The sequence below is a fragment of the Eleutherodactylus coqui genome, chromosome 6, assembly GCF_035609145.1.
Source record: "Eleutherodactylus coqui strain aEleCoq1 chromosome 6, aEleCoq1.hap1, whole genome shotgun sequence".
NCBI lineage: Eukaryota > Metazoa > Chordata > Amphibia > Anura > Eleutherodactylidae > Eleutherodactylus > Eleutherodactylus coqui.
The window spans coordinates 71,396,229-71,403,852 of NC_089842.1; positions in this window are offsets into that span (position 1 = coordinate 71,396,229).

Here is a 7,624-nt window from a genome sequence, read left to right on the forward strand (position 1 = left end):
TGAGCACGACAACCTGCTAATTACCTGTCATGCTCCAGGTAACATGATTAACGTGGATGGTGCAAACAGGCAAAAATCAGAACTAAGCAGGTAAAGGAAATCTGAAGTATTTCAGTCATACATAGAAGAAAAATAGTAAAAAGATATCCTGTTGCATTGCTCAATGTTGCCTGCAAACATACTATGGTTATAATGACCCCTCTGGAGAGTCAGGAGGCCTACATATGCTTTAGATGGTTAGCCGATCCCACCAAAATTGGTGAATTTGGTCAATAGGAATATCATTTGTATTGTTAGCTTTGGATAATTTGCTAGTACCAATATATAATCAAAGTCCCACCCCATCTACTTTGCGTCCCATGAACTACAATATGGGGCTTAGGGCTTATTCATAGGAGCGGCCACCCGGTATACGCTACAATCTGAGCTGTCTTCCCCCTTCCCTACCCCTCACCGGCTCTCTGCCTCTCTCCTCCCCTCCAGCTGTTTGCAATGGGAGTGGGCGGGGGAGAGCTAAGCTCCACCCTGACCCTCCCATTGCTGGCTGCAGACAAGGGGCAGGCACTAGTCTCCTTCCCTCCCATTGAAAACAGTCAGAGGGGAGGAGATAGCCAGAGAACTGCTGAGGGGGAGGGAAAGGGGAAGACAGCGCAGATGGTAGTGTATATCGGATGTGAACACGCTGACCGATATAGACTCAAGTGAATAAGCCCTTAAAGTGAGGAAACGGGGAGTTTGGCAAGCTGTGTTCTTTACGGTTAGAGTAGTCAACCTTTGGAATGTTCTACCACATGTCATCGTAATGGTAAAAACCATATGAATTTAAAAATGACTGACTGAGCAGTTTCTGGCAAATGTTATTAACCTGTTAAGGACACGGATCTTTGTTTTTTTCCATTTTCGGTTTTCCATAGATATCTGAGGGCTAGTTTTTACGGGACGAGTTGTATTTTTCATTGGTGCTATTTAATGTACCATATAATGTAATGAAAATTTTTTTTAAAGTCTAAGTGGAGTAAAATAAAAAAAATAAAAAAATTCTGCCATCTTTCAGTGCGTCTTGCTTCTATGACGCACACACTGCAACAAAAATGACATGATAACTTTATTCTATGTGTTAGTACGATTACTGAGATACCAAACTTATATAGTTTTTTTTGCTGTACTACTTGTATTTTTTTTCTCAAAGATATTTAATTTTTGTTAAACTATTTTCTGCCACCATCTTCTGAGTGCAATCACTTTTTTATTTTTCTGTCAACATAGTTGTACGAGTGCTCATTTTTTGTGGAATGTCCTATAGTTTGCATTGGTACCATGTTGGCGTACGTACGACTTTTTGGTCACTTTTTATTGCATTTTTTCTTAGAGACAGGGTGACCAAAAAAGCACATTTCTGGCTTTCTTTATTATTTTTTTTTTTTTTTTTTTTTTACGACGTTCATCATGCAGGGTAAATAATGCATTACTTTGACAGATCGGACTTTTACAGATGCAGAAATAGCAAATATGTTTTTTTGTTTTACTTAGATTCTTTTATTATAGATATGGCAAAAGGGTTTTTATTTTTAAACTTTTACAAAAATTTTTTAATAATTAGAAAAACTTTATTGATCTTTTACTTTTTTTCTTCGTTCCCAGAGGGGACAGCAACTTGTGATGCTTTGATTGCTCCTGCTACAGCATTACATCATACTGCGATTGGGCAGGCAGTCTATCAAGCCACTCCACGGGCATGGCTTGATAGACATTCTGCCGAGGCAGCCCTGGGGCCTTTCAGAAGGCCCCCAGCTGCCATGACACCCACACAACTCCCTTTGATCTCATCACCCAGGGACTGTACCGGACCCCAGAACATTGTTCGGGGGATTTAAATTGACAGCGGCATTTAAAGTGTTAACAGCTCCGATAAGCAGTGTGGCTTATCAGAGCTGTTCTCGGCAGGTATCATATGTAAGGAGCAGCCGGCGCCCACATTGTATGGAGGGATTTCGCCTGGCGATCTCTCTGCATACAGACCCCGACACAGCAGGATGTAACTGTACGTCCTATAGCGTTAAGGGGTGAAAGGGACATGGTCATCACCTTGAGCCCCATAAACTACATTAAAGGGGTTGTCTCACGCCAAAACGGGTTTTTTTTTAATTCAATAGGCCCCCCGTTCGGCGCGAGAGAAACCCAAGGGATGGGTTAAAAAAAAAAAAGTTTATTACTTAACCGAATCCCCACGCTGCGGCGACTTCTTTCTTCCTTTACCAAGATGGCCGCCGGGATCTTCACCCACGATGCACCGCGGGTCTTCTCCCATGGTGCACCGTGGGCTCTGTGCGGTCCATTGCCGATTCCAGCCTCCTGATTGGCTGGAATCGGCACACGTGACGGGGCGGAGCTACGAGGACCAGCTCTCCGGCACGAGCGGCCCCATTCACCAGGGAGAAGCCCGGACTGCGCAAGCGCGTCTAAAAACGCCAGAAGACAGCGAATTTAGACGGATCCATGGCGACGGGGACGCTAGCAACGGAGCAGGTAAGTGAATAACTTCTGTATCGCTCATAATTAATGCACGATGTATATTACAAAGTGCATTAATATGGCCATACAGAAGTGCTGAACCCCACTTGATTTCACGAGACAACCCCTTTAAGGGGCTCAATAGGTGAGAAAACAGGGAGTTCGGCAACTGTTTCATACTCACCAGATGCCCCATTCCAGTACTGTGTCCCCCGGAAGTTGGCACGCGCTAGTAGCTTGTCTCTTTCTGCACACATATCTCCCATCCATGACTATAGGAGGTGCATGCGCAGAGTCAAGCTGCTAGTGCGCGACAATTTCACAGGGACACAGCGTTGGAATGGGGCAACCGGTGAGTATGAAACACAGCTCACCGAACTCCCAGTTTCCTCACCTTTTGAGCCCCTTAATGTAGTTTATGGGGCTCAATTATGAAGACTTGTGTCCCTTTAATAACATTTACCAGAAACTGCTCATTAATTTTTAAATTCATATGTTTTTACCATTACAATGTCTTGTGGTAGAACATTCCAAAGGGGGACTACTCTAACCGTAAAGAACACAGCTTGCCAAACTTCCCATTTCCTCACTTTAAGGGCGGACACCCACTGGCGGTTTTTTCTCCATTGCGCTGTGAGAGTGAGTGAAAACTCTCGCCTCGCAGTGCGAGGAAAAAAAATGGGATGACGCCGGGATATTGCCAGTCTTTTCAATGGGGCCAGCGGCAGCAGCGCTAGCCCCATTGAAAAGATATGGAGAATACCGCAGACTTCTGCCACAGCTGTGACAGCTGTGGCAGGAGTTTTCTTCATCCCCCCAGGGGGACCGCGGGAATGAAGGAATCCTCCGCCACAGTTGTGCTGCCGGTCCCACTGAAAGCAGTGGTTTTTGGCAAACCCTGCAGTATGATTTTCGGGGAAGGGCTTCAAATATAAGCACTTCCCTGAAAAATCATCAATAAGTGGTTAAAAAGGTAAAAAAACATATATAAATCATACTGGAACTGGTCATCTGCTGTTGTAGCCCACTAACGAATTGTGCATTTAGACACATAATTTGGAGCACCAACATAGTATTTAGATGCAATTTGCTTAACTGTGCACTGCCTGTTCATCAGAATGATTCTTGATATCCTCCTCTGACCCCTTGCGTCGAGAAGTTCACATCCACAGGATCCCCTTTCACTGGATGTTTTTCCTCGATCACACCATTTTCTGTATACCTTCCACATCACTACACAAGAAACCCCCATATGACTGGCTGTGTATAAGCTCCTGGTGCCAGCTAGTCTGGCATCGATGATCATTCCTCACTGGAAGTCACTGATGTCGATGGATATTCCCATTCTAGTGTGGATTAACACTGAAACTGATCCACAAAAAAACATGATCCCTTCATTTTATGCTGCACTCCTAGGTCATTGGTTTAATTTTCATACAGGCAAACTCCAATCATGAAAGGACCGGTGTCTCTAATATACTGGTCACTGAGTGTATAGATTTACAAATGTCAATATGATCACTTTCAAAGCATCTTTATCACTAACATGTAACTTAATTACTACTGTATCTGTTGACAGTTTTAACCGTGAGCCCCAGTATGTACCTGTTGATCTGGGTATGTCCACACATCCTCCAAATTTTTTCAGAAATACCAGGGACTAACTGAGCTTCCCTGATGTACAGCGTGCTCCCCCGAATTAGTCTTATTAGGACTGATAGAAAAGATCAACCCCGTGAAGTATTAAAGGCACCTTTACTGCGTCCTGTCCTCATAAACGCATACCACTGAATTGGAAGCCTCTGATCCCACCAACTATTCAACGCCTGTTAGTTATAAATTTGTATATACCTCAACATGTCACATTATTACATTAGGTAAGGAGAAACTCCATTACTGATCTGTTTGCAATAAAACCTTTGCCAGCCCTGCTATATCCTTTGTATATTGTGGATCCCAAAACTCTAAGCATATACCACAGGTTAGTGCGGTGTCTTTTAGCTTCCATAGGATATGGCAGCAGAAGACCCATCAGAGTACTTCCGTTAACACCTCCACAGTGCCACCTATTGGAAGGCAGCATTCCTTCAAGCCAAATTCAGACTCTTTATACAAGCCTTGTAACAATGACTGTGAATTAAAAGCCAAGCCAAACTCCATGTACAAACAGCTGTTTTAGGGTATTTGCCTTTTATCAGTCTAGAGTAGGAGTCTGACTTTGCTAGTGAGAGACGTGGGATGGGGGTCAGAAACACTATCTTTTCCTTAGGGAGAGCATTTAGATGGTGAGCGAGGAGACTCAAAAGGCCATTCATTGTACACTGATGAAGAGCAAATATCCTGAAACAGCTGTCTATACACGGAGTCTGGCTTTGCTTTTAATTCCTAGTCATTGTTACAAGGCTTGCATAAAGAGTCTGACTTTGGCTTGAAGGAATGCTGCCTTCCAATAGGTGGCACTGTGGAGGTATTATTCTATCTCCCTTATTTTATTACCCAGAGGAGCATAGATGGCCTTTTGAGTCTCCTCACTCACCGCCTAGTTGCTCTCCCTAAGGAGAAAAGATAGCGTTTCTGACCTCCATTAACACCATGAGACCATCTGCAGCTGGGCTTCTGAGGCTCCTAACTGGACACTACAGGACTGGTAACATGTGGCATGGCCCGATAACTCATGGTACTGATTGTTTCAGGCTGATGGTAGTGTGTGTGTGGTATAGACCCCATGAAGACATGGATGACACTTATCAACAAGGAACTGAGCAGGCTGGTGGTGGCTCCATATTGGCTTAGTGTGTGTTCTCCTGGCAAGGGTTAGATCCACTGGTCTGCCTAAATATGTAACTGACTGGTGCCCACTATGTTGCACTGCTTGGTGCACATTCGTAGTTCTTCATGTACTTAATGTAACCCCACAATGATGGGATACTTCAGCGAGATACTGCACCATGTCATAGAGCCTAAGTTATCCAAAATTGGTGTTCAGGAGAGCTCATACGAATGGCGTGGTCTGGCTACTATGAGCCTCAACAAGCATTTTTGGGATGTGGTGGAGAGGTACTTTCACATCTGAGATCCTGCATCTACAAATACCAAGGAGCTATGAGTGGCTATCCAGGTGTCTTCTATCCTCTTGTGGAATTGATATTGAGTTTCTGCCCTTTGTTGGGCTAGAGGGGATTCTACAGAATATTAGGTCCCGTCGCATGACTTCTGACACATCAGTGTATATTGGGCAGTTGCAGATAGAGTATTGATAGGTGCACTGGTCAGACACAATCCTCTGCTTCTGCGTCTGGCAGGCATGGGCGTCATCCTACAAAAATTGTATAGAGGAAAGACTGATATCTCTTTTGTGTATACTCTCCTGTGTTTGGCTCTGCATATAAAACTAACTACGCTGTACTATTCCCTCTTCTCTATCTATTCTATCAGTGTGACCGGCCTTCTACTCTCCCTATGGGCCAGCGGTCACCTAACCTGACACTATTTCTAAACTGAACGCCAGTCCCTGTCTATAATTCCACTGGGGCAAATCCACTACAAATACTTTAAAACTAATATAACAGCAATTTATCTATCTCCAGCCCTAGGCCTTTTTCACATGAGTGTAATTGTAACCCGCTGCAATACGGACAAATGATGAAACAGTAGTCACTGAAGCGGAAAAGCCCCAGGAGGGGAATTAAGTAATCACTGGGGTCCCACGCTATGATGAAACGGGATGCATCAGTGTTTGCACTCACTGGTATTGTTTTGTCCTGGACAAAAACGGATCCAAACGAAAATAATACAAAATCAAACAATTTTGGAAAAGGAATGTCCCATCCGTCTGATATAATTGACGCCAGTGTTTAATCTCACCCACAAGATAACACTTCACAACTTATACAGGAGCGGGCATTCCCAAGCCGTCCTATTCAATTAATATACTATATTAATTATATCCCATGACTTTTGGCATGTCAGTGTATATAATATTACAGCATGAGCGTGTTCTCCAAATCCCATCTGTAAGTGTGCATTAAAATACTCTTCTATAATCCTAGGGTACGTGTCTATACTAGACAATGTGAGTGTTGGGGTGCTGCATGTCTACATTGCGGATCAGGGGGGTACATGGATGGCTTTGGGGCAAGCACTGTCAATGTGAAATAGAAGCCTCAGCGAATTGTCCTATAGACAGTGCACTACAGAAAGAAAAATCAATGTATTTCTATTTCCCTGGCTGTCAGTTTCCACTCTGTACCAAATGCAATGTCCTCGCAGATGCTCTTTCCTGCAATAACAAGTATGACGTCTTTAGTTGCCGTGGAGACGGTGTTATGATTTAGGGAAAAAAAATCCGTCATGTCACAGATTTTTCTTTTTTGGTAATTCAATAAACAAATGGGCTTTAACTGCACACTTATTACCGACAGTCCCATCCATTCACCTCTTTATTTAACCTTTTGTACAACAAGATTAAGACTTTGAACTCTCCGTCCACTCCCTGCAATTATAGAGTATTTGTCGCTCCCAACGTTCGCTGTATCCCCTGCAGTTACAATCTTACTCTTCCGCATTTCGCCCTCCTGGGCCTTTTTACAGTCGTTCCCTTCAATCATAACCTTCGGGTTTTTCCAAAGATCACGGCAGCCGATTTAGGCCTTCAGGACGCAGAGGTTGTTTGTTTTTTTTTCTTCTAATTTTAGTATATATCTTCTTTTTTTACATTCCGAGAACCATAACCTTTTCATTTACAGCCCAGCCAGCCATATTAGCGCTTGCCTTTTCTGGGTCAAGTTATATTTTTCAGTATTATCATTTTATGCTACCTATAACTTGCTAACTTTTATGATGATTTCTTTTTTTTTACTTTCTTGTTGGAGGGTCTAACAGCAATTTTTCCTTTTTTTTTTTTTACACTACTATGGTATAAATAACATTTTAATTCTATGGATTGTTACATTCACACCAATACCAGAAAAGGATAAGTAAAGTTGTGTTTTGTTTTTTTTAAGTCTTGTTCATGGCGGGTCATGACGTTTCTATTATTCTGTAGATGTTATTTTGGGGACAAGTTTTTTTGTTTCTAGGTGGTACCATTGTGGGATACATATAAGGCATTGAT